At 37.1% G+C, this 27,974-nt stretch overlaps 1 protein-coding gene and 2 pseudogenes across 2 annotated transcripts in view; 1 reads left to right on the top strand and 2 right to left on the bottom strand.

Annotated features, from left to right (window-relative positions):
* The window catches only part of EPC2 (enhancer of polycomb homolog 2), a 129,443-nt gene that overhangs the window by 57,940 nt on the left and 43,529 nt on the right, over positions 1-27,974 (top strand). The window lies entirely within an intron of this gene.
* On the bottom strand, positions 6,872-7,090 carry LOC123810930 (annotated as a pseudogene).
* Positions 21,312-27,369, bottom strand: LOC123813485 (annotated as a pseudogene).

Below are 27,974 nucleotides of genomic sequence, written 5' to 3'. Positions count from 1 at the left end.
ATTTAAGAGTAAGTGATACTCCATTATATATATATATGCCATATTTTGTTTATCCATTAGTCTGTTGTGGACATTTAGATTGCTTCTACATCTTGGCTGTTGTAAATAATATTACAGTGAACATGGGTGTTCATGTCTCTCTTTGAGGTCCTGTATTCAGTTCTTTTGGATATATACCCAGAAATTTGATTGCTAGATCACGTATTCTGTTTTTTAATTTTTGAGGAAACTCCATACTGTTTTCCATAGAGGCTGCATTTTATCATCCTACCAACAGTGCACAAGAGTTCCAGTTTCTCCACATTCACACAAAATGTAATTTTTGTTGTTTTTGTTTTTAAAGTTTTTTATTGATTTATTTTTAGAGGGAAGGGGAAGGAGAGAGAAAGAAGGGGAGAGAAACTTCAGTGTGATAGAGAGACATTGAAGGGTTGCCTCTTCTAACACACCCCAACTGGGGACTGAACCCTCAACCTAGGCATGTGCCCTGACCAGGAATCTAACCAGTGACTTTTTGCTCTGTGGGTATGACGCCCATCCATCTGAGCAACACTGGTCAGGGTTTGTTGTTGTTTTATAGTGGCCATCCTAAAGAGCATGAGGTGAAAATTGCATTGTAATGTTAATTTACCCTAATGATTTAGTGATGTTGAGCATCTCCATACGCTGTTAACTATTTCTATAGTTCTTCGAAGAAATCGCTCTTCAAGTCCTTTGCTTATTTTTTATTGCTCTCAAGTTGTAGGAGTCTTTATATATTCTGAATGTTAACCCCTTTTACATATTTTGCAACTGTTTTCTCCCATTCTGTTACTTTCCTTTTCACTCTTTTGCTTGTTTCCTTTGCTGTGCAAAAGTTTAAGTTTGGCACAGTCCCATTTACCTATTTTTGCTTCTGTTGCCTGTGCTGTGGTATCAGCCAAGAAATCATAGTCAAACCTAATGTCATGAAGTTTTCCCCCTCTTGTTTTCTTCTAGTTTTAAGTTGTAGGTCTTATGTTTAGGTCTTTAATTCATTTTTAGTTACTATTAGTATCTATGTATGATATAAAGTAATGGGCCATCTTCATTCTTTTGCATATGAATTTCTCAGTTTTCCAAAACCATTCATTCAAGAAGTTATCCTTTCTCCATGTGTAGTCTTGACACCCTTTTAGATTATTTGGTAATGTATGCTAGGATTTATTTCTTGGCTCTGTTTTATTGGTCTGTGTGCCTGTCTTTATGCCAGTACCACACTGATTTGATTATTGTAACTTCCTAATATGTTTTGAAATCCTAAATGTATTTTTAAATGAGATACTTCATATTTCCAGTAGGGCTGGTTTTTGAAAAGAGCATTTGGCAAAAACGTTTAGCAAGAGTCTCTTTAGTGAAGGAAATTAATTATTCATTGCCTTCCACTTTATTTTTTTATATGTTTGTTTTTTTGTAGCTCTGCTAAGAGTTCTATTTCAAAACATGTGATGTCTTATATATATGGAGTTTACTTCTTTGTCCATTCAATACTCTGCTAACATTAAAACTAATGTGCTTATAAGAATACTGCTGTTTAATCTCTTAAATTCCTGATTATTTAGTGGGCCGTGCAGGTATGTTATCTTTCTGTGACTTGTTTAATTACTTTTACACTATTAGATATACTAGATACAAGAGTAGAATGTATATTCTTACACACATCATATAGAATTATAGAATTAGTTTTTAGTGGTTAGCTACTTCCTGCACCCTGATGTCTAAATGAGACTTTTCACCTTCGTTCTGCATTTGTTGAATGATTGGTTGAGAGTAAATGAGAAAGTAAGTAGTCTGAACAGAAAGTGGAGGAAAATCTCAGATAGTACATAGGGATCACTGACCCTCAATATTATATTTAAAACGAAACCTTTTTAGATTCACAGAATAACATGCTTTTATTTTATTTTTAAATAAATCATGCATTCAGATGATTTCAAAATAAAAATATATAAAAACAACCTCGTCCCTGTCAACTCTTCACTCCAGTCACGCTGCCCTTATAAGCAATCACTTTTATTAGTCCATATATTCTTTTAGGGTTTGCTATGCAAAACAAATTCAAGCACATAAGACTTTATAGTGTTATACTCCCTCTTCGCATGCCATTTCATGTACTTTTTGACACCCTGTTTTTTTTTAATGAGTATAATCTGGAAACTGTCCCATATTAGCATATAGTGTGTGTCTTCTTTTTTAGTACTCTATAATAGTGTACTTTGTTTGGATGTGCCATTTTATTGTCCAGTTTCCTATAGAAGGAAACTTGGATTGTTTTCAGTCTTTTGTAATTACAAATAGTGCTTCAGTGAAGAACTGTGAATACACAGAATTTCATAAAGGTGCGAGTATACCTATTTCTTACAGAAATTGCCAAGTTGCCCTCTATAGCAGTCATACTATTTTGCACTTCCATTAGCAATGTGTGAGAGTGCATGGAGCTGGGTCACAGATTGGTTTTGAAATTTTTAAATTTTTACCAGTCTAATAAGTGGAAGATGATATACTTTGGTGTAGTATTTTTTTTAAACCGTTAAAAAGTTTGTTTCCAGAGAAGTGGTGAAAATAGTTCATAGTATTCCTGTATACCTCTTATCCAGTTCATTTTTCTTTAATATTCTCATCATGTATTACTGTGGTATCTGTGTCAAAAATAAGAAACCAATGTTAGTACATTATTCTTAACTAAAACCCAGACTTTACTCCTGATTTTTCTTAGTATGGTTCTAATTTGGATTTCTTGTTATAAATGAGGTTGAGTGTCTTTTATGTTTATGAGCTATTAGCAATTTTATCCTTGAACTGTTACTGTTTTTTTGTCCAGTTGTCTATTGAGTAGTTAGAAAATAAGGCAGGAAGAGTCTAAAGAAGACTTCAGAAAAAGCATAGTAATTAGGTGGAGAATAAAACAATCATTATCTTTACACACCTTACTTTAAAAAAAAAAAAAACCTATTCACTATTGCATTCCCTAGGTCCTGTCTAATATAATTTTCATTTTCACCAATAACTTTATTGATTTGGAGTATGTCAGCTGTCTCCTGCGTAGTAGAATGTTGATTGTTCTCAGTGTTTCCATTTGATCTCTGTCAACTTCAACTGGTCTATCTGACCATGGAGCATCATCCAACAAGAAAATCTCCAGCACAAAACCTTGCAAACCACTTTTGACACATTCAGCCAGTCACAGTACCTTCTCCATACACTACACAAATCTTTTTATGCTTTTCAGTTATTTTTACTTTTCTTGAAATAATAAAGCACAATATGCCGAAAATGTCATTTATTTTCTCCAATTTTCAGGATTAAAATTCAGTTTTTGTGCTACACAAAAATTCACCACTTTTCATGAGGTTTTTTTTTTAAAGTGCACGCTGATATGACATCTGTCACAATACAATCTAACAAAATTGTTTCGAAAGAAGTTAAAGACAGATAAGCACTACTAGAGCCATCTTACAGAAAAAAACAAACAAATTTTTTGGCCAACCCATACTTATCCATTCTTATGGTCTGTGGTTATAGTAGTTGTCATCACTGTTACTAATTTTTGCCAGTAATACTTGTTATTTGTATGAAATGTTCTTTAAAGTGGGAGAGGAATGTTGGTTCACTGGTCAGCAAAAACACTAAGAATAATCCTTATTATAGTACAAACCTGGGGCTTTTTTGTAATCAGTACAGAGGCTTGGATCACTGTGTGATCTTGTGGAAAGTAGCCTTGGACTCCTCTGCATTTGTACATTGGGAGGGAGTTTAAAGGAGGACTCTGGCCAAGTCTCATAACTGTAGGAAATCTTGGAGAATTAAAGTCAAGATTCGTGATCTTGACTTTGAACATTAATGCGCTCTCAGTTCAATATTGAGAGCTGCTAGGTTTGGAGGCAATCAGAACCTTGGAGAGCTCCAGGCAAAGGGGAGTTGGTGATTGGGTTGCTTCTAAACTTTGAAATACACTTGCTTGCCAGTAACTATTTTCAGACTTATTTGAAGCCTGAGAAGAAGATTTATAAATTTTAAAAGTTCAGTCAGTGTATTTCATACTAGACATTAAGTAAAGTTGATAATATTTTAAGAGCAAAGATTTGGGTTTTGATCAGTGGTTCTCAAAACATTGTCCAACATAACTTGGGAACTTGTTAGAAATGTGAATTCCCAAGCTCCTCTCCACATCTACTAAGTCAGAAACTGGTGATCAAGCTCAGTAATCTGTCTTAATAAGCCATGCAAACGATTGTGGTAAATGCTAAAGTTTGAGAAACACTGGGTTAAAGGCATTGATGATGCTCGCATGTCAAGGAGAAATTTTTCTCAAATCTCTAGACTTCAAATCTCCTTTAAAAAAATAATGTGTGTGTGTGTATTTACACACATATATGTGCATACTACTTCTGTGGGCATCTGGTTCTGAATTTTCATTTTGAAGGTTGATTTGGATCATATAGCCTCCAATCCAGTCTCATTATTGATAATTTGTGTCTCTTGCAGTTAAGCATATTCCCTGTCTTTGTTCCTGCAGCTCTGTCTGTGATGTCCTGGCATCCACTCTCTCTCTGCCTTATAGTACTGGTACTATTCTAATTTAGAAGGGAATCTGTTATACATGTTGTACTTGAGGTAAAGTCAGTGTGGGTTGTTAGTGGGTTCATTAAATTAATGAACATAATTATGTTGCTTAAGAAAGGAAGTGCAGAATTGGAAAATAAGGTAGACCATTGGGTTTTTAAGTGAACAGCACTCTTAGAAGGTGCTATTGTTAATACTTTCAAAGAAGAGCTTTTACAAATGAGGCGTATTTGTGTCTCTGTCTAATTTTGTTACCTCCATTAAAGGGAGTGGATATTGGCAGTTTGCAGAAGTTAAACATTTAGGAAATTTAGAGATGCATGAAAGTAGTAGTAGATTTGTGTAAAAATGGATTTTACTTCTTTTTGTGTTAAAAAAGAATCATCAGCCCTGGCTGGCGTAGCTCGGTGGATTGAGTGCAGGCTGTGAACCAAAGCATCACAGGTTCGATTCCCAGTCGAACATTGATGTTTCTCTCTCTCTCTCTCTTTCTCCCTCCCTTCCTTCTCTAAAAATAAATAAATAAAATCTTAATATTTAAAAAAATAAATAAAAAATAAAGTGATTATTGATAGATCTGTATTTATTAAAATATATAAATAAATAAACAAACAAATAAATAAGAATCATCATTGAGCTCTGGCAGGTAGCTCATTTGGTTGGAGCATTGTCCAGATGTGCCAGGTTTGCTGGTTCAATCCTCGGTCAGGGCACATACAAGAATCAACCAATGAATGCTCAGTAAGTGGAACAACAAATCTATTTCTCTCTCTCTCTCTCTCTCTCTCTCCCCACCCCCCCCGCTGTCTCCCTCCTTCTCCGTCTCAAAAAATCAATTTAAAAAATTATCCCTGATAATTCTTAGATAAATCTTAGAAATTTTCTGGACTTGAAGTAACTTTAAGTGGGAAACTATAATAGTTTGTTGGTTTTCGTGTTTAACATTTGTTTTTAACAAATCTTAGAGTAACTGATGCACTAGGTTCACAATAGCTTGTTTTATCTGCATTTCTGTCAACTGATAATTACTTTTTATCTGTAGATTTTTATTATCTTTGATTATTAAATGTAATCTGTGAGTTTGAACATTTAAATCCAAAGTCAAACAAAGATAATATTTTGATTTATCTATATGTTTGTTCCCTTTGATATTCAAAGAAGTTTTTATTGCTACTGTAATGATTAGAATTTAATTTAACATTTAACATCTGTGATGTAATGGGAAAAATATTGAGCTGTGAGTCAAAGCCCTGAAACTTGTGCTCAACTCATCAGGTTCTTAACCTTTCATAGTTTTCTGATCTGTAAAATAAGGTGTTTCTAGCTCTGCATTATGTAACTTTTTATTATTTTTATTAACATGTAAATTAATTGATCTATTTGATCTTCACTTTAACTTGCCTTTTTTTTTTTTTTTTTTAAGAATGAACCCAGTAGTGTGTATACTAGAAAGGAAAAAAGTTGATAGGGAGGAGGAGAGAGGGGAGATTTGAAAAAGGGGAAAAGTCAAAATGGATTCCAGGAATAAGAAAAAACTTAAAAAGAAAACTATCCAAGTTTTATTTATGACACTGTGATTTTTTTTGCTTTTTAAAAAATTCTATTTTTTACTTATTAATTTTTAGTGAGAGGGTAAGGGTGGCAGAAAGACAAGGAGAGAAACATTGCTCAGTTCCTCTCTCATGCCCCCAACCGAGGACCTGGCCCACAACCCAGGTATGTGCCCTGACTAGGAATCAAACTGGCAACCTTGCACTTTGCCAGGCAGCACCCAACCCAGTGAGCCACACTAGTCAGGGCAAGATATTTACTTTTTACATATTGCTTCAGTGACCATCTTTAGTTATATAGTTTCCTCCCACACCTGATGTTTTTCCACCAACATGAGGAAAGGAGATCATGTGATTAATTGAACATCCAGGTTCTGATTTGTGATTACCCTTAGGAACTATTAATTTTTAAGATTTTTTTACCTCTGTTTACTAGAGAAGAGATAGCTACTATATAATTTGGGTAAAACTAATTGGAGTCTGAATCTCCCAGCATATCTTTGTGTATTCTAGCTTTCCTCTTGACACATAGATTAAAATTTTTTTAAAACTCAGAAGCACTTATTATGGGCATCCCCTTGCATCCTTTTTTTTTTTTTATAACCAATACAATTTATTTTATAAAAGTTCAATGTGAAAATATACACAACTTGATTTTTATGTTGTAGTAAAACAGGTGCTATGGAGAAGGGACTCTGGAAGCACTTGATTTCTCAACTGAACACAGCCATTCTTTATGCTCAGTCCAAGACTTCAAACATGATGACATTATTTCCTTGTATTGCCACCATTTCAGTATTGTTCTGTTGCCTACTAGTGGCCATCTCCACACGTTCATATATCACAAGATTCATAAAGGGATAAGATCTCCACTATGTTCCTTGGACATGTCTGCCACCATTTAATTTCAACGGTAATGTCTTGTCCATAAATTTTTTTAACTTGGGAGCTTTGCTCATGATGTCTACTCAAGGAACTCAAGATCCTGCCCATTGGAATTCCCCATACATCCTTTCTCTTGTTAGTACCTAGCCCATTGTAGACCCTCTAATACATATTGGACTTAAGAGAAAAAAACTGCTTGTAAGGAAAAAACTCTGAAAGTACAGTAAATATTTTCTCCACGCTCACTGCATGTGGGGTCTGTGGCCTCTTTATTTTCTTTAATTCCTGTTTAGAAGACAAGCAACTTTAGGTGAAAGAAAAATGTTCCTAATAAAAATGGAGTAATTTTGATGATTTAAAAAAAAAAAACATTTAAAATCAGGACTTGCCATTCTCATGCTTACATCTCTTTATCCACTTGTGAAACAGTTGTAAATCTCAGAGTTTGGCTTACAGTTTGTTGCTCTTTCAAATCAGAATGAATGAATTTTTATGTGAAAACTTTCTATTTCAAAGTAAATGTTTTTGTTAGAGGTGTGAGAGAAGAAAGTATCTGACAGATATTATTAACTCAGGTGTTTTTTAAAGGGCCAAACAGTTCATGTTGTGCTCCTTCATTGAAAGTATTCAAGCTGAATTTGAGCCTTTTCTTGTTAAAAAAAATTATAATTGTAAAGAATTAGTTTTTATCATATTAACTGTTTCTTGAGGTTTTTTAGTGGGGGAGGTTGTTTTATTTGTTTTCTAATAAACTACTTTATTACCTGAACTAAGATGGGAGGGAGGAGATCGACCTCTCTGGGGTCGATCTTCCTTAGATGGAATTCTAGTTTGTTCTCCAGCACAAAGCTGTTAGCTTAGCCACCTTAAAGTGACACTCCCAAGGAGCTTTCCCAGCTCTAGAGGAGGAACTCCATCAGAAACTTTTATTCTTAATCATATTTCTGTTGACATTTTTTTGACTCTTTTTGTTCAGATTTCTTCCTCAGGAGTCAGTTTTGCCCCAAGTGATTTAGTGGCACTTGTACCATTGCTAGGTATTGTGTGCTGTTGATAAACACATGCTTGTTCCTTATTGCGGTCTTGGTGCAGGCCAGCTTATTACAGGATTCATTATACGCTGCACACATGACCCTCATCTTAAAGATTCCCAGTTCTGAATGCTGGGTAAAAGGAAGAAATGCCAAGCCCCTCTGCTATAAACTGCTGTCTTGTCCCTCTGCAAGTTTTTGAAATTGTAGGTATGTACATAAATGAGTGTGTAGAGCTTACTTGGCAAATCTTCATATTAATGATGTTTTCTGAACAGACATACCTAAATACCCTAGGCTGCAGTCCTGTTCCTTTAATCAGACAGCTTTCTTCAGCTTGTTAGCAGTATACACATACGGTGTTTCCATCTCCCTCATGGTGAATTTTTCAGCTCTCTTGGTATGTGAGGTGCGTGTTCCATGGGTATTTGTGAATGTTGTTAGTGTATTTCTTGTCACTCTCTTTTTTGATAGCAGAATGGCTTTTCTTTTTTCCTCTTTTCTGAAACCATACTGTGTGATACCTACCTAGTAAGAAAAAAAGAATGTGAGGGATTGTTATTTACAGATTTGTTTTAAAATACTTGTTTCTTTGAAAGGGAAACTGATTTACTCTCATCAGTAGCATACAGTATCCAGCAGTGGTTCAAGTCCCTTTCAAAAAAACTAAAATTCAGAAATATGTACCCAAGTTAAGCTCATTATTGTAGGTAACCAAAAGAAGGGTGACATGTAGCCAAATAGCTCCTCTAATCAGAGGATGGGGAGGGAACCCTAAACTGGATATGGTAATTCAAAGGATGTAGGCTAGCACTTTGTTGGAAGATGAACAATGTTCTAAGCCCAATGTCCTAAGCCCAATGTCCACAAGGTATTTATTTGTGTTTCTGAGGAAAATCACCAAGTTCTTATCCAATCCATGGGTGTTTCCAAGTAAAAATAAATACTGTTATACTTAAAATGAGGGACCACAAATCCTCTAGGACAGGGATTCATGGCTTCATTACCATACCAAGTTCTCTACCTGATAAATTGAATTAGTATTAGATCAGGCATTTTGTGATTCACTTTGTGAACTGTTCCTGTGATACATGTAGGAGTAAATTTTAAGTTTCTCCAGATTCTACCAAAGCATTTGTGAGTTTAAGTTTTCTAAATGAAAAGCACATTGGCTACAAACCAATCTTAAGAAATAAGCTGGGGGATCTAAGATGGCGTCAGAGTAGGAAGGAGCAAATTTGGCTTCCCTCTGCTCAGGGGAGAAAATCCTGATCGATCTATGGAGTAGAGAAGCAAGCAACCAATATACTTCAGCATATGTGAAAATAAGGGACCAAGGATTGTGGCGGAACCAAAAAACCGGACCCTAGGAAGAGTGCTGCAGCAAGGTAGGGACCCCGGGACCAGCGTGTGATCCAGGGGCTGCAGCCCCAGGCCCAGGGCCCGCTGCTGGGTTTGCCACAGAGTCCTTGGGAGAGAGCCGGGACAACTGCTCCCTCCCCAGCCAAACAGGGTCTGAGCAGCACTGGGAGGAATCCAGGTGCTAGCAAACACACAGGGCTGTGAGTACCTTTGGAGGTTGTGGGCATCGGAGGGGCTGGGTCGCTCAGCGGGCCCTGATCCCCACAGCCACTGGTTTGGCTGCAGAGTTTGGCTGCAGGAAGAGCCAGGCCACTGTGTGGAGCGGCAGGCTTGAACGGGAGGAATTTCTCAAGAGGAAGGAGTGAATAGACAGACACTGTTTGGGGAATTCTCCTAAAGTGATCAATTGTTCTAGCCTCCCTGCCACCCAGCCAAGGGCACACAGGCACGGGTGCATGGGGAGAGCAGCCCCGCACACCAGTCCACAGCAGTAACCCTGGGGAAAGGCCTGATTCCCACACCCAGGGTGCAGGGCTGAGGAGCTACGTTAGCTTCCCAGACAGTGCACTCCGCTGACCAAGGAAGAAAAGCCATACCAATCACCCTTCAGTCTGCCACAGCCAGCAAGAGCAGAAAAACTGGTTTGACCACTTTGAAACCAAGAGACTTTTTAAATTGATTCTATTTTTTTCACAATTCTTAATTTTTTAATTTTTATTTTTATTCTCTTTTAATTTCTTTTTCCTCTCTTTCCTGCTTTCTTGTTTTATTCCTTCTTCCTTTCCTCCAATTTTATCTCTTCTTCCTTACTTTGTTTGCCTTTTTTTATTTTTATATTTTTTTTAAATACCTACAAGTGAGACAAAACCCTGGATCTGTGAAAAGGCCAAAGTTGAACCCAAAGAAGGGGCATCACAACAGCTGGGACACTGAGACAAATTTCACTCTGCTATTACAGAGAACCTGCAAGTTATTGCATATTTGTATTATTATTATTTTTCCAGTATTCTTACATCTTTTTTTAATAGTATTTTTGTATCCCTCTTCTTTTTGTATAGTCTGCTTTGCTAGGCTGGTTATTTTGTATGACCTGACAGCTTTCCCCTGATATCTATATTGTTAATCTATTGTCCTTTAACTTACCTGTGTCCCATTAGCACCCACTCGAGGTTCTGTACTCTCTATTCTTGTTACCTAGATCTCATAGATTCTGTCATATGATTGTTGACCTAATATTATTGTAAATAATTGCTGTTCCATGCAATTGTAATTACCTCTCAACACCCCTCCCAGAACTTAGCCCATTTCAAAGTTTCCTGAACTCTAATACTGTAGTGGTTAACTATATTCTCTTACACACTACACCTATTTACTATCTTTTACTCTCACTTTACCTTAGGATCTGACCTCCCACAACCTCACTGCTTTCTAGATCCAACTCACAATCCTTCCTTCCCCAACAAGAGTCTTATCTTCTTTCCATCCTTTCTAAAAATCAGCTAGCTGGGTGAAAGATCACGGTTAACACTATATATAGTCAAAGGATCTCCTATCTCTTCTCTACTGGCTGGTACTGTAAATACCATAGAATACTACCTTCCTGTCTTAAACCATTTTGCCTCCCCCTCCAACTGATCACAAAAAAGAGTAGGTGGAAGTGGTGAACACCAGGATACCCACTGGAAGAGGAAACCCAACAACAAAGGAACCATTAACAGATAACAACAGAAGAAGGTGAAAGAGGGAGTGGTAACCACACAAACCTCAATCCAGGACCTATCTGGAAATACAACTAAACAGAAGAGATAGTACCCAATACAGACAACTGAACAAGAGCAAGAAAGAATCCTTAAAACTTTTTGCACACAGAAGAACCAGCTTTAACACAACCTGCCCTCACCAGCACAACAAAATACAAGAGGTGGTGGACAGAGTGACCCTCAGTTAACCAGCTGGTGGGAAGGAACCACCAAAGAAAGACCCAACAACAATCAAAACCCAAAGGTAAACACAAAGCCAACTTAAATGACAGCCCAAGACCAGTGAGCTTGGAAGATCAAGGAAACTGCACCACTGAAACTCACTGCTATTCTACTACAGAAGTTCACACCACAAACCCATGGAGCCAGAACAGATCAATTTAAGAAGCTGAGGCTAACAATAAAGAGTCTCACAAACAGTGGGAAGACAATGAAACAATCCCCAAATGAAAGGAAAGGAGGAAGCCTCAGAAAGATTGCTAAATGAAATAGAGGCAATTCAACTATCAGATACTGAGTTCAAAGCAATGATCGTCAGGAAGCTCAATGAGCTCACAATGAGCTACCAGAAACTACAGGGAAGCTACAATGAACTCACTGAAAACTACATCAACATGAAAAAGGAAATAGAAACTCTCAACAAGGGCCAAGAGGAAATGAAGAATACAATTTCTGAACTGAAGGACACAGTAGAAGGAATGAAAAGCAGGATCAATGAAGCAGAAGATCGGATCAGCAAGCTAGAGGACAAAATAGAAGAAAACACCCAGAAAGAGCAAGAAAAGGAAAAGAGGCTCAGAAAAAAATGAAGAGGGATTAAGAGAAATGCAAGACAATATGAAACATAATAATATCCATATAATAGGGATACCAGAAGGAGAAGGAGAAGAGCAAGGGATAGAAAACCTATTTGAAAAAGTAATGATGGAAAACTTCCCTAATTTGATGAGAGAAAAAGTCACACAAATCCAGAAAACACAGAGTCCCAATCAAGAGGAACCGAAAGAGGCCTACCTCAAGATACATCATAATTAAAATGGCAAAATTTCAAGACAAAGAGAGCATATTAAAGGCAGCAAGGGAAAAACAGGAAGTAACATACAAGGGAGTCCCAATAAGGCTAACAGCTGACTTCTCAATGGAAACACTCCAAGCCAGAAGAGAATGGCAAGAAATATTCCAAGTAATGAGAACCAGAGGTCTGCAGCCAAGGCTACTTTACCCAGCAAGGCTCTCAATCAAGATAGAAGGCCAAATAAGAAGCTTCTCAGACAAAAGAAGTCTGAAAGAATACACCTCCACGAAACCAGCTCTGCAAGAGATGCTAAAGGGACTGCTTTAAGGAAAGAAAAGAGAGAGAGAGAGAGAGAGAGGAACACACGTACATAAAAGGCAATGAATAAGTACCTATCAATAATAACCTTAAACATAAATGGATTAAATGCTCCAATCAAAAGACATAGAATAGCTGATTGGATAAGAAAACATGACCCACACATATGCTGCCTACAAGAGACCCACCTCAGGATAAAAGACCTGCACAGGCTGAAAGTGAAGGGCTGGAAACAAATTTTCCAAGCAAATGGATAGGGGAAAAAAAAAAAAAGCCAGGGTAGCAATACTCATATCAGACAAAATAGACTTCCAAAAAAGGTCCATAAAGAGAGACCCAGAAGGACATTTCATAATACTCAAGGGAAGAATCCACCAAGAAGACATAAATATTGTAAATATATATGCACCCAACATAGGAGCACCCAAATACATAAAGAAAATCTTAGAGGACTTCAACAAAGATATTGACAGCAACACAATTATTGTAGGGGATTTTAACACCCCACTATCAAAAATGGACAGAACTTCTAAACAAAGTATCAACAAAGATATTTTGGCATTGAACAATACCCTAGGTGAAATGGGCTTTACTGATATATACAGAGCCCTCCATCCCAAAGAAGCTAAATACACATTCTTTTCAAATGTACATGGAACATTTTCAAAGACAGACCACATGATAGGACACAAAACAAGCCTCAATGATTTCAAAAAAATTGAAATCATACCAAGCATTTTCTCCGACCACAAGGGACTGAAGCTAGAAACCAACCCCAAGAAAAAAACCCAAAACACTCAAAATCATGGAGATTAAATAGCATGCTATTAAACAATGAATGGGTCAAGAATGATATTAGGGAAGAAATCAAAAGGTTTCTGGAAACAAATGAAAACGAACTCACAACAACCCAAAACTGATGGGACACAGCCAAGGCAGTCCTGAGAGGGAAGTTCATAGCAATACAGGCCCACCTAAAAAAGTTAGAAATATTTCAAACAAACAACCTAACTCTACATCTACAAGAACTTGAGGAACAAGAACAAAGACAGCCCAGAGCAAGCAGAAGGAAGGAAATAACCAAGATCAGAGCAGAATTAAATGACATAGAGACTAAAAGCACAATTCTAAGGATCAATGAATCTAAGAGCTGGTTCTTCGAAAAGTTAAACAAAATTGACAAGCCTTTAAGCAGACTCATCAAGAAAAAAAGACAGAAGACCCAAATAAACAGAATCAGAAATGAAAGAGGAGAGATTACAACAGATACCACAGAAATACAAAAGATTGTAAGAAATTACTACGAAGAACTGTATGCCAAGAAATTTGAAAACCTAGATGAAATGGACAAATTTCTAGAAAAATATAATCTTCCAAAACTCAGTGAAAAAGAAGCAGAAAGCCTGAACAAACCAATAACAGCAAAAGAAATTGAAGCAGTAATCAAAAAGCTCCCAACGCACAAAAGCCCTGGACCAGATGGTTTCACAGTAGAATTCTACAAAGCATTTAAGGAAGAGCTAACCCCTATCCTTCACAGACTATTTCAAAAAATCCCAAAAGATGGGAGACTCCCAAACTCTTTTTATGAGGCCAACATCATCCTAATTCCGAAGCCAGATAAAGACACAACAAAGAAAGAAAACTTCAGGACAACATCGCTGATGAACATTGATGCTAAAATCCTCAACAAAATACTGGCAAACCGCATCCAACAGTACATTAAAAAGATCATACACCATGACCAAGTGGGATTCATCCCAGGGATGCAAGGATGGTACAATATTCGCAAATCAGTAAATATAATACATCACATAAACAAAGACAAAAACCACATGATCATATCAATAGATGCAGAAAAAGCATTTGATAAGGTACAGCACCCATTCATGATAAAAACACTCAGGAAACTGGGAATAGAGGGAGCATTCCTCAACATAATAAAGGCCATATATGAGAAACCTGCAGCCAACATCATACTCAATGGGCAAGAACTAAAATCTTTTCCACTAAGATCAGGAACAAGACAAGGATGTCCACTTTCACCACTTCTATTCAATATAGTACTGGAAGTTTTAGCCACAGCGATCAGACAAGAAAAAGAAATAAAAGGAATCCATATCGGAAAGGAGGAAACAAAACTGTCACTGTTTGCAGATGACATGATAGTGTACATAGAAAATCCTATAGACTCCACCAAAAAACTGCTTGACCTAATAAATGAATTTTTCAAAACAACGGGATACAAAGTCAATATCCAGAAATCAAAGACATTTCTGTATACCAACAATGAAACAGCAGAAGCAGAAATCAAGAAGAAAATCCCACGTGAAATAGCAAAAAGAAAAATAAAATACCTAGGAATAAACCTAGCCAAAGAGGTAAAAAACCTGTATTCAGAAAACTACATAACACTGAGGAAAGAAATCAAGGAAGACACAAACAAATGTAAACATATACCGTGTTCATGGATTGGAAGAATTAATATCATCAAAATGTCCATACTACCCAAAGCAATTTACACATTCAGTGCAATACCTATTAAAGTACCAATGGCTTATTTCACAGACATAGAACAAACACTTCAAAAATTTATATGGAACCATAAACGACCTGGAATACCTGTAGTAATTTTGAGAAAGAAGAGTAAAGTAGGAGGGATCACAATATCCGACACTAAACTATTACTACAAGGCCACTGTAATCACAACAGCCTGGTACTGGCATAAAAACAGGCACATGGACCAATGGAACAGAACAGCGAGCCCAGAAATAAACCCAAGTCTATACAGTCAATTAATATTTGACAAAGGAAGCAGCATCATAAAATGGAATAAAAATATCTTCTTCAACAAATGGTGTTGGGAGAACTGGACAGCTACGTGCAAAAAAATAAAACTCGAGCACAACTTACACCTTATACAAAAATAAATTCAAGGTGGCTAAAAGACTTAAATATAAACCGTGACACCATTCAAGTCCTAGAAGAGTACGTAGGTAGGAAAATCTCAGATATTTCACGCAGAAACTTTTTTACTGACATGTCCGCTAGAGCAAGGGACATAAAATGGGACCTCATCAAAATAAAAAAACTTTTGCACAGCTAAAGAAAACAGTATCAAAATAAAAAGAGAACCAACTGTATGGGAAAACATATTTGCCAATGATACCTCAGACAAGGGTTTAATCTCCAAAATATATAAAGAACTTACACAACTCCATTCTAAGAAGACAAGCAACCCAATTAAAAAATGGGCAAAGGACTTGAACAGACACTTCTCCAAGGAGGACATACAGAAAATCCAAAGACACATGAAACAATGTTCAATATCGCTAGCCATCAGAGAGATGCAAATTAAAACCACAATGAGATACCACTTCACACCAGTCAGAATGGCCATCATAAACAAAGCAACAAACAACAAGTGTTGAAGAGGTTGTGAAGAAAAGGGGACCCTAGTGCACTGTTGGTGGGACTGCAGACTGGTACAACCACTATGGAAAGCAGTATGGAACTTCCTCTGAAAACTAAAAATGGATCTGCCTTTTGACCTAGCAATTCCATTGCTGGGACTATATCCTAAGATCACTAAAACACCAATACAAAAGAACCTTTGCATCCCGATGTTCATAGCAGCACAATTTACAATAGCTAGATGCTGGAAGCAACCTAGATGCCCATCAGTAAATAAATGAATCAAAAAACTATGGTACATTTACACAATGGAATTCTATGCAGCAGAGAGAAAGAAGGAGCTCCCGCCCTTTGCAACAGCTTGTTGGAGCTGGAAAGCATTATGCTAAGCGAAATAAGCCAGGCAGTGAAAGTCAAATACCATATGATCTCACCTTTAACAGGAACCTAAACAACAGAACAAAGAAAAAGCAAAATGTAAACAAAGTCACTGAAATAGAAGACCGATTGACAGTGACCAGAGGGGAGAGATGAGGGAATTTCAGGGGAGAATGGGTAGGGTTTACAGGAACAAATTTAAAGGACACATGGACAAAAACTAGGGGGAGGGTGGTAATGGGAGGGAAGTGGGGAGGGTTGGGTGGGTGGGCTGGAATGGGAGTAAAAGGGAGAATACTGTACTTGAACAAAAATTAAAAAAAGAAAAAAGAAATAAGCTGGAAAAATAGATGTTGCAGCTCTTACATGGTATGTTTTAACCTCAGAGAAACGGGAAGAAGTACCTTTTTAACAGTAAACTCTCATTGTTTTCAGTTAGTCATAGTTGGAGCTTCTCTAAAGTATTGAAACTAAAAGCCATGATTTCTGTATGACCTGATGATTAAGGGCATTAATACTAAAAATTCCTATAAAGTTATATTGTACTTTACTTTCACTTATGCTGTATTACAGAGTAGTCTTGATCTAAGGGAGTAGCATTGAGTAATAATTGCAGCCTACCTTTATTGAGCACTTTTGCTCTATACTGATTACTATGGTACAGTCTAGTTATTTAATTTAACCCTTACAAGAATCTTATGTGATAGATGTATTCATTGGCTTTTACAGTCACTAATCTGTTCTCTGCCTCTAATTTTGTCATTCTAAGAATGTTATAAAAATAGGATCTAAAACAAAAGGTCTCAACCTTTTGGGATTGGATTCTTTCACTCAGCATAATCCCTTGAGATTTATCCAAATTGTTGTATGTATCATTAGTTTGATATTATGTATTTCTTAATATAATTCCCTGGTATGGATGTACCAGTTTGTTTAACCCTTCACTGGTTGAAAGACATTTGGGTTGTTTCCCATGTTTGGCTATTATGAGTAAAGCTGCTGTGGACGGACATTCATGTGCATGTTTTTGCATGAACATAATTTTTCATTTCATAAATATAATTCTGTGTAATTTATGGGTGTTTAGTTTTTATCTAATTTTCACCTCCTACAAATAATGCAGCAATGAATTGCACCAAGTTGTTATATGTATCATTAATTTGATATTATGTATTGCTTAGTGTAATTCCACAATATGCATGTATTAGTAGTGTATGAGAGTTCTTGTTTCATTTTTGACTTGTTATTGTCGAAGTATAATTTTTCCCAATCTGATGGGTATGAAATGGTATTTGCTGATTTAATTTTGTCTTTCATCAATTACAATGAGGGTAAACATCTTTTTATGTTAACTGCCTCTTCCTATCTTTAGGTTCATTTTTCTGTCATTTTCTTACTGATTTTTTAAAGGAGGTTGTTTATCTATTTTTAAAACCATTTATTATGGAAATTTTTCCAACATTCACAAGTATAAAGAATAATACAATGAATTTCCATGTACTCATCACTCAGCATTGCCAATATTGTTCCTATATATCCCCTCCCCCATGATTTTACAGCAATCCAACATGATTTCAACTGGGAAATTTTAAACATAATCCCAGTACCAGTCTCACACCACTCCTTAAAAGAAAAACAGCATTTTTTCAATAGCATAAGATATTTAGCCAGTGTGCACATTTCTTGGCTGTCCTTTAAATGTGATTGCCCTCTCTTTATTTTCTCCTTTTCTAAAAAGTTGATTATTTTGAATTGGGATCCAGAAAATAGGGCAATTTGACTATACAAAAGAATTTAGAAATATTTTTGAAATGGGACCCAGGAAACTTCCAAATGTTACATACAATTGGTTAATCAGTTTCTGAAGACTCTTTTAATTAGGAATTCAGCATATATCTCACATTTTTTTATGAACTGTATCTCAGGATCTCTAAGTGTTTGAAGAGGGGAGTGTTTCTCTTTATAGAAGTATTCCAGCTAAAGTAAAACAAAAAAGAATGGTGGAATGTCACTGTTTTAGAACCACTAATGAATTAATGAATCAAGGCAATGATCATTAATAGTTGCCAACATTATAAAATGAGAGACAACCAAAAATTATGTCCTTCCTGATGGAGGATGGTTTCTTACTACTCTTTAAGGTGACTGAAGGTATTTATTTGTTTTGTTTTAAAATTATTATGAATCGCCCTGGCTGGCTTAGCTCAGGGGATTGAACGCGGGCTGTGAACCAGGCATCGCAGGTTTGATTCCCAGTCAGGGCACATGCCTAGGTTGCAGGCCATGACCCCCAGCAACCACACACTGATGTTTCTCTCTCTCTCTCTCTTTCTCTCTCCCTTCCCTCTCTAAAAATAAATAAATAAAATATTTTTAAAAATTATTATGAATCATGGACTTACACATTCACTGTATTACTATTCCCACTGATATTCATATTCACAAAATGTTATTCAGGTTAACTTTTGACATGACTCTACCATACCAGAAAACTAAGAGGTTTATAGTTGTACTACAAATAAATAATATAATAACAAACTCTTTCACATACTTACAACTGAAAATGTACTTTTGCCTCACCCCTGTATTTCCTGGCTCAGCTCTGAAAGCATCTGTTTCTCCAGAGAGTGCACGTTCCTTTTAGTGAGAAATCATACTTGGAGACTATAATCAGGGCACTGAGGGTGTTCATTGCTCCTGGGTTGGCCATTGTCTCTAAGACTTTTTGGTCAACCATACTAGGAAATATGTATATACTTGAAAATTTTTAAAGCTAAAATATATCATAAGTTTATACTAATATTTCTTACTCTAATTCAAGACTTCAGGACTTTAATCATACACCTTTAAAACCTTCCACATCTATTAGTTCTCAAGAACATCCACATATTCCTATGTTTTATCTCATCTTACACCACAAGAATCTCAGAATAATAATGCCAACCTTTACACCAACTATATAATTACTGAAAATAATTTGAAGGCTTTTGTTGGTTGGTTGGTTGGTTTTTGCTTTTAGTCCTTAGGGTATCTCCCACCAGAAATGTTACTTTATTGTATTTTAAAAGTACTTGCAATAGAACCCAAAGTAAAATTCAGTTTATTTGTTTCATTTAATTTTTATTTTTAGGGATTTTGTTCCAAGATTTTATTTTGTTTCATAATTATGTAAAACATATGGTTCTAAAAGTCTTATCTATAAAATAAGACGTAATCAGAGACATTCAGTTGCTATTCCTTGTGTGTTTATGTCACACATTCTGTTTCTTCCTTATAGGAACCTTCTGTTTCTGTCTCTTGTAGTAACCATTTCTTAAAGATTTATGGTTTGGGATATTAATCATTTATTCAAAGATTGGTAAGTATATCAATGAAGGAAAAGAGAGGCTAGAAACATACCCACCCATACATAGGTGGAAATTTGATATATGACCAAAGAGCCACTACAGATCAGTGGGGAAAGGATTGAAATATTTGATAAATAGCGCTGGGACAGTGGTTATTCCTATGGAAAATATAAAAATAAGGAGTAGATAGTGGGTTGGCCGAAAAGTCCTTATGGTTTTTTCTGTAAAACAAAAGACAGATGTTTCATTTTCACTAGTAACTGTATTGATTTGGATATTTTGAGTATATTGCCTATCTCCCACGTGAGAGCATTGACTGTACTCAGTTGATGTCTTGATGTGATCATTGTCAACTTCAACTGGTCCACCCCACCATGGAGCATCGTCCAGCAAGAAATCTCCAGCATAAAACTTCACAAACCACTTTGGACACATTTAATCAGTCACAGCACCTTCTCCATACACTGCACAAATCTTTGCTTTTCAGTTGCATTTTTACCTTATTGAAATAATAAAGGATAATATGCCAAAAATGTCATGTATTTTTTTCCATCTTCAGTAGTAAAATGACTACACAAAAATTGACCAATTTTTTTTTAGATGCATGGTGATAATGACAGCTGTCACAATACAGTCTAACAAAATTGTTTCAGATGAAGTTAACTATATGCATGCTACTAGAGCCATCTTATGGTGGGGGGGGGACTTTTTGGCCAACACAATACTAAAAGCAAAATGTTAACTATTTTTGAAAAAAAATGTGAGGATAACTTTATGACCTAAAGGTGAAGATTTTTTAAGGCAAAGAGCAAAGCTGTAAAGGAAAGATTGATAATACATTTCACTATATTAAAACTTTAAATTTCTGTACCACAAAAAAAAAATCGCAGACTAAGAAAAGCTATGAATACACTCCTTTTAGGCAAGTTGGAGTAAAGGGGAAGTAGCATGGGCTTCTCAATCCAACAGACTTGAGTTCAAATTCTATGTGTGCGACTTGGTGCAAAGTAACAAAACACCTCTAAAATCTCAGTTTCGGTGGATGCAAAATGAAGATACAAGTACTGTGCCTTTCAGTGCTCTGTGAGGATTAGAAAAACTATATAATGCATACATTTAGATATAGTATGAATTACATCAATGTTTTAAGCATTGTTATGAGTAATTGTAATTTACAGCACATGAAAGCAACAACTGAATTAGGGTTTTATTAAGTACTTTAACTGGAAATGTTTAGGGCCAAAAACAAATCAGAAGAGCAACAGAGTTCTGCTGAAAACTTAAAATCTTGAAATAAACTGTATCGGCCCTCATGGAAATATTTTTGCAAGAGATAAAGTGTTTTAAATAGGCACTTTTGATTGTAAGGTTGGTGATCACTCATATAACTAAAGCAAAAAGGTGGAATTAGTGTAAGGACTATTAATACCTGTAACAGGCAACTGGAATTCTTTTACTTATTTCTTTCTAGCTTCTATTACTTCACAGCTTTGGTCTTCATGAGCCATGTTGTAAATGGTATCTTTTCACCTCTTTGCTCCCATCATAAACATTTCTGTTGCCTCTCTTCTTTTTAAATTTTTTAAAATTGCATTATTTTTTATCTGATCACCTCAGTTTTCCCAAGGAGTTTATTTGGGTTTGAGCAGGGGCCAGGGAGGCCATGCATCTAAAAGGTGGCGTTGGGCCTCTCGGTGGTGAAGCATGGCTTGTGCTGGCAACGAAGGACCCAGTGGGGCAGCAGGAACTTGATCTTGGAGTCATGGCACTGCCTGACTGCCGGTTCATGGCATTTGCTATCTGCCATCTCTTCCACCTTTATGATGTGGATTAAGTGGGCATCCAGGGGCCCCATGTCTGGTTAGTACTAGGTGACAGGAGCCTGCTGTGGTCAGGTCCCAGTACTCCCGGTACATGTTGTGTGTCCCACTGTGGGAGTCTAAACAGCTGGATACCAAAGTTCTCGAACATCTGCCCAAAGTGGACAATTTCTCCTGGAGATTTCTTCAGCTGAGACACAAAGTACCAGAAGCAGGACTTGGCAACAACATGGTGAGGTACAGAGATGTGCCTGCGGTAGAGAAGGCAGTATGTGGCACTTATGTTTGGGCAGGCAGTGCCCAAGGCGTTGGTAACGTTCTCTCTGCGTTTGCCACCACCTGCAAAAGGCTAAAAATTACATTCTTTCAAGTGTAAAACATAAAAATCAAAGCGATAAATACATTAATAGGTTTAGTTGAAATTTTTCTTTTTCTTTTTTTCCTAAGAAGAGTAGTCCCCTTTTCATTCTGAGAGGTAACTAGCTTCAAATCCATTCTTTCAGTATTTAACTTCACATTTCTAAATAGTGGGCCTAATGTAACAATCTTTTAAAACTCTTTAAACATATATTACCTTTCGATTACTGGCTGTTTAAAATTTATTTCTCTCCTCAGCACACTTTCTTTGTCCCATATTTTGGCTCTAGTTAAATTATTAAATCAGTATCCAATGTATACAGTATTATCATTCTGCAAATATTAACAGGTTAACAGTGATTACATGTCCTTTTTTTGTTTAGGTTTTTATTTTCAAAGATAACTTATCTTTATATTTGCTTCCTCTTCTATGTATGTACCTTTGATTAAGTCACCACAAATTCTCCCACAGAAGTGTATAACTCTCTTAATATATTCAAACAGTCAGATAATGTCAGTTTTATTTCTTTTGTGGACCTTTTTTTCCCTGGAACCATTTATTTTGCCTCTGTATTCTGGACTGGTTGCTTTTAGGCTTACTGCTTGATTATCATCCATTATCTTAGGAATTTCTTTGCTTCTCGCATGTTTGTTTCTCCGGTTTCTGGATTCCATGCTTTCTTCCTTTTGGATTTACTCCATTCATATGGAGCACAACCTTCCTGGTGTGTGGTAGGTGAATTTTTTGAGGTCACGCATGCATGAAATTTATTTTAGCCTCATACTTGATTGATAGGTTAGCTAAGTGGAACATTTTAGGTTGAAAACCTTTATCCTTCAGAATTTTGAATATTGGTTATGTTGTTGTGTTCTCACTTTTAGTGTTGCTATTGAGAAATCTGTTCTTTATTTTTTGCTATTATAGTTTTTTATTATATTTTATTGATTATGGTATAAGATGTGTCCCAGTTTTTCCCCTTGTGTTCCCCTCTACCCAGCACACCTTACTCTCTCACGCAATCCCCAAACCTTTGTTCTTGGCCATGGGTCATGCATATAAGGTCTTTTGTTACTCCGTTTCCTGTACCGTACTTTACATCCTCATGACTCTTCTGTAACTACTGATTTGCAATTTTTAATCCCCTCACCTCTTCACCCAATCCCTCAAACCCTCCTCCCATCTGGCAACCATCAAAACACTCTCTGTATCCATGATTCTGTCTCTGTTCTTTTTGTTTGCTTAGTTTTAGATTCGATTGTTGATATGTATGTATTGCTGTTTTAATGTTCATAGTTTTGATCCTTTCCTTAAATAAGTCCCTTTAACACTTCATATAATAATGATTTGGTGATGATGAACTCCTTCAGATTTTTCTTGTCTGGGAAGCTCTTTATCTGCCCTTCTATTCTAAATGATATCTTTGCTGGTAGAGCAACCTTGACTATAGGTCTCTGCTTTTCATGACTTTCACTATTTCTTGTCAATCCCTTCTGGTCTGCAAAGTTTCTTTTGAGAAGTCAGCTCAGAGTCTTCTGGGAACTCCCCTTGTAAGTAACTAACTGCTTTTCTCTTGATGCTTTTAAGATTCTCTCTTTAACTTTTGGAATATTAATTATGATGTATCTTGGAGTGGGCCTATTTGCATCCATCTTGTTTTGGACTGTGTACTTCCTGGATTTTCATGTCTATTTCCTTCACAAAATAGGGAAGTTTTCTTTCATTATTTTTTTAAAATAGATTCCCATTTTCTTGCTCTTTCTCTTCCTCTTCAGTCATCTCTCTGAGGTGAATTTTGGACCTCTTAAAGTTGTCCCAGAGGCTGCTTACACTGTCCTTTGTTTGTTTGTTTGTTTGTTTTTGGATTATTTTTTCTTCTTGTTATTCTGATTTTTTTTTTTTTTTTTGGTTGCTTGTGTTCCAAATCATTGATTTGATTCTTGGTTTCAGCCACTCTACTGTTGTTTCCCTGTAAATTGTTCTTTATTTCAGTTAGTGTATCCTTCATTTCTGACTGGATATTTTTTATGCTGTTGAGGTCTTCACTAAGTTCCTTGAGCATCATTATAACGAGTGTTTTGAACTCTGCATCTGTTAGATTGCTCATCTCCATTTTATTTAGTTCTTTTTCTGGAGTTTTGTTCTGTTTTTTCATTTGGGCCATGTTTCTTTGTCTCCTCATTTTGTCAGCCTCTCTCTTGTATTTCTAAGTATTAGGTAGAGCTGCTATAACTCCCTGTCTTGGTAGCATGGCCTAATGTAATAGGTCACCTGTTGAGTCCAGTGGCACAACCTTCCATTTCATCCAAAGCTAGGTACTCGAAATGCACCCTTCATGTGTGCTGAGTACACCATCCTCTTGTAGTTGAGCCTTGATTGCTGTTGGCAGGTGAATGGAATTGACTTACCCAGGCCAGTCAGCTGTAAAGATTGGCTGTGACCACTAACCACCAACTTCTGCCCTCCATGGAGGATCAATTATGCAGGGGCAGGGTGGTGGTGCTCCAACATGGTCCGTAGCTATCCACTGGATGTTCAGACTCTGGGGTTTTCCAGGTGGTGCAGGCCAAGGTCAGCCACCGCCTATGTTTCTCCTGGGACCACTCTGTATGAGTTACAAAGCAGTCTGCAAATAGCTGCTACTTGTCCTGGACTTGGAGATTTTCCAGGCGAAGATAAGCTGTGAACCTAGACTGGCTGCTGCTAGTGCTGGGCCTGGGCCACTTAGCAAGACAAGTACATGGCCTGGGGACTTGCTGAGGCCAGCTGTTGCTTGTTTGAGAGATAAGAAGTTGTGAAGCATGAACCAAGACTGGTCATTTATATGGGAAGGCCACTGTTAACAGCTTGGGTGGGCCTGTACGTTGGGTGGGACAGAGTCGAAAGGGATCTCCAGGGCAAGGCAAACAATGTTAGCTAGGTTGATGGAGTCTCAGATATGGCACCAGCCTGCCAGCTTTGTGGTTCTGTGGGGAGAGGGTTCAGAAGAGGAAAATGGCCTCTGTCTGCCTTTCTGTCTGGGAGAAAGCTACCCCCTAGGTCTTGCCTTGATGCCAGACACTTCAGTTCCTCTCCGTATGCCACTGGTGCCTTTCAAGCTGCCACCCTGTGCTGGAGCTCAGGAGGTGTATCTGAGTTGGTGAGGCTTTGTGTGGGTTCTTTAAGAGGAACTGCTTGGGGCTCCAGAAATTTCTTCCACTGACTCAATCCTTGCTGGTTTTTGCAGCCAGAAGTTATGGGGACTTAACTTTCCTGGCACTGGAACCCTCATTTGGGGGGCCTGGTGTGGGAATGGTATCCCTCACTCCCAAGATATCCCTCCCAAATTTTTATCCACCACACATGGGTGTGGGTGGGACCAGCTCATTCCTTGTTTCCACATCTCCTCCCCTCCTACCAATCTAGATGGATATAGTTTCAGTAACTCTTTGGTTGCACTTCCATTCAACTCGAATTCTGGTGGTTCTGTAGTTGTAATTTTGATGTGGTTGTGTGAAGAGGCAAGCCGTGTGTACGTATGCCTCCATCTTGACCAGAAGTCCTGTAGTTTTAAATTTTAATTTTTTGAGCCCTGGCTGGTGTGGCTCAGTGGATTGAGTGCTGGCCTGACACAGGGTCACCACTTTGATTCCCAGTCAGGACACATGCCTGGGTTGTGGGCCAGGTCCCCAGTATGGGGCACTGGAGAGGCAACCACACATTGATGTTTCTCTCCCTCTCTTTCTCCCTCCCTTCTGCTTTCTCTAAAAATAATTAAATAAATATATATTTTAAAATGTTTTAATCTTTTGATATCTAAATGGGGTTTTTTTTGTTTGTTTGTTTTTCATTGTGATCTGAGGACATTTCTTCATTGCTTTTAGAAAGTGAGGAAAGGAGAGAGAAAAATACTGAACAGTTGCCTCTTATACACACCCGACTGGCAATTGTATGCAATCGTATGGACTGGGGATTGAACTGACAACCTAGGCATGTTCTCTGACTGGAATCAGACTCACAACTTTTTGGTTACAGGTCCATACTCCAAACCTCTGAACCACACTAGCCAGTGCTAAGTGTTTTTTAATACAGTATTCCATTTCTATTCTTGTTTCACGGATGCAGTACTAGCTCTTTGAGGACTTTTTTCCTTCCCATTATCTTGTTTCCTGTGTTCCCCCCAACCCAATTTTTATTTCTTTTGCTGTCTTTTCTCAAATATTTGGATTACTTGACTGTCTATATTTCAGTAAGGTCATTTATCTTAGGGTGTTTTGGGGGGACTGTTCAGTTTTCCCAAAAAAAGAATTCAGTCTCATTCCTGGGTAGCTTCCCGTTTCTATTTTTATAGCTGAGTTGGGGACTCGGAATGGGGTGGTAGGATAGTTCATGTTTCAACCTGTAGACTTCTACTTAATCATTTTTGATATGGAGCCTCGTACTTTCCTTCAGCATGCCTTTACTCTGCAGTCCACTGGTTCTCTGGATTCACCTTTACAGATTAAGCCTTCAGTCTTCTACCATTTGCAAGGAAAAGTAGTTGCCTTGGTACACTAGATGAGTGAAAGGTCTAATATTCATATAAAGATATTTATTCAGCCTTGTTTCCAGAAGTGCTCTACTTCCTCTTTCATAGAGTAACTGTTAGCTTCAACTCTCCATAAGTATTTAGTGGGCAGGGGAATTGTCCTGCTTCATGTGTCCTCTCCTCAGCATTTGTATTTCAGTATTTTCTTGTCTGCTAATCCCTGTGCTTTTCCAGTCTGAAAATTTGATTGATAATTTTTACCTGCTCATTCCTGTCCCCTCTGAGGATAAATGACATTTGGGAGGAAAAAAATGCTTTGCTTTTTTTATTTTATTGGGATTTCAAAACGGACATGAGTTCATTCTGGCTTACTTAACCAGAAACCATCTTTATGGTCACATTTCTGTTAGAGGAAATCTGGCCCACACATACTTTAAACCCAGAAGCATTTCATAGGTCACCGATCACCTATAGTTTAAGGGTCAATTACTCATCTGTGGTACAATTCCCTGTGGAATGGAATGTCACATGGTATCAAACATGGCATAAGAAGGTCCAGAAAGGTAAATACAGTGATTAACATCTATAAATACAGAGACAGTTTTATGTAAAGTGTTCTGAGTTCACATAATTAAGGTAGGGAAATTATCTGTGTTTTGTTTTTAAAACATTGGCTTTGGCTTACATTCAGTGTGTTACATTATGTGAGCTATTGCATCCAAGTTGTGTAAATAACCAGAGAGAAGAGGGTGAGTGAAATAAACACTGAATGTTGAGTATGATGGAGACTGAAGTATAGAAATAGAATGTTGGGGGGGGGCGCACAAAGCACTTATAAAATAAGTTGTTGTTTAGCCTATAATGTTGAGGCTTAGAAGATCAGTAAGCAACAATTCTTTCCTTTTAATTTTGGGACTAATGGAGAAACAGGTATAGACATATAAAACTTTAGCTTTATTACTAATAAAAATGGGGTTGGAATACAAGGCATAGCTGTATGGCCTCAACAATCTAATTTTTAACCCTTGAATTAAACTTACCTCATTACTGGCGGTCACTGACAGAGCAGGTCCCACCATAAAGGGCAGAATCAGCCCCATTAGTAGAGGACTGCCTAGAATGCAGCCTCTCCAAAAGAAGGAAGAACCACAAGAGATTATGCACTTGAAGGTAGTGAGCTGATTAGGTTCTTCTCCCAAGTTCACCAGTTTAAGTCACTCCTTCCTGGCTGAGAAGGGAGTGAAAGAGTAGAGAGAAGCTGAGAGTATTCTTCCTATCCTTTTCCCACCTGGATATTTGAGTGGAAACGTGGGGAACAGCTGTTTACCATTAACATAGAATATATAATAGGCATACTATTATAGTATTAATGATAATAGTATTAATGATAATATTAATTCATATTCATAATAATATTATGCAGTCATAGGCAGTAACTTGCCCATTATTGTGTGCCACATTGAGTTGCTTGACACTCATTTGTATCATGGTTGGTAAATGCCTTTTAATCTGAAAAGTTATTGATGTTTTTTTAGCTCTGGAACATTTTCTTACATTTTTTTCTTTGCCAGAAATCACTTTTTTTTTAAATTCCATTGGATAGCTGTGCCTGTTAGGTACTTGGATATAAATATAGGGTGGTGCAAAAGT

This window comes from Phyllostomus hastatus, unplaced genomic scaffold (genome assembly GCF_019186645.2).
Source record: "Phyllostomus hastatus isolate PE091 unplaced genomic scaffold, TTU_PhHast_1.1 phas_contig_1, whole genome shotgun sequence".
NCBI classification, from domain to species: domain Eukaryota; kingdom Metazoa; phylum Chordata; class Mammalia; order Chiroptera; family Phyllostomidae; genus Phyllostomus; species Phyllostomus hastatus.
This window is presented reverse-complemented; position numbering and strand designations above follow the sequence as displayed.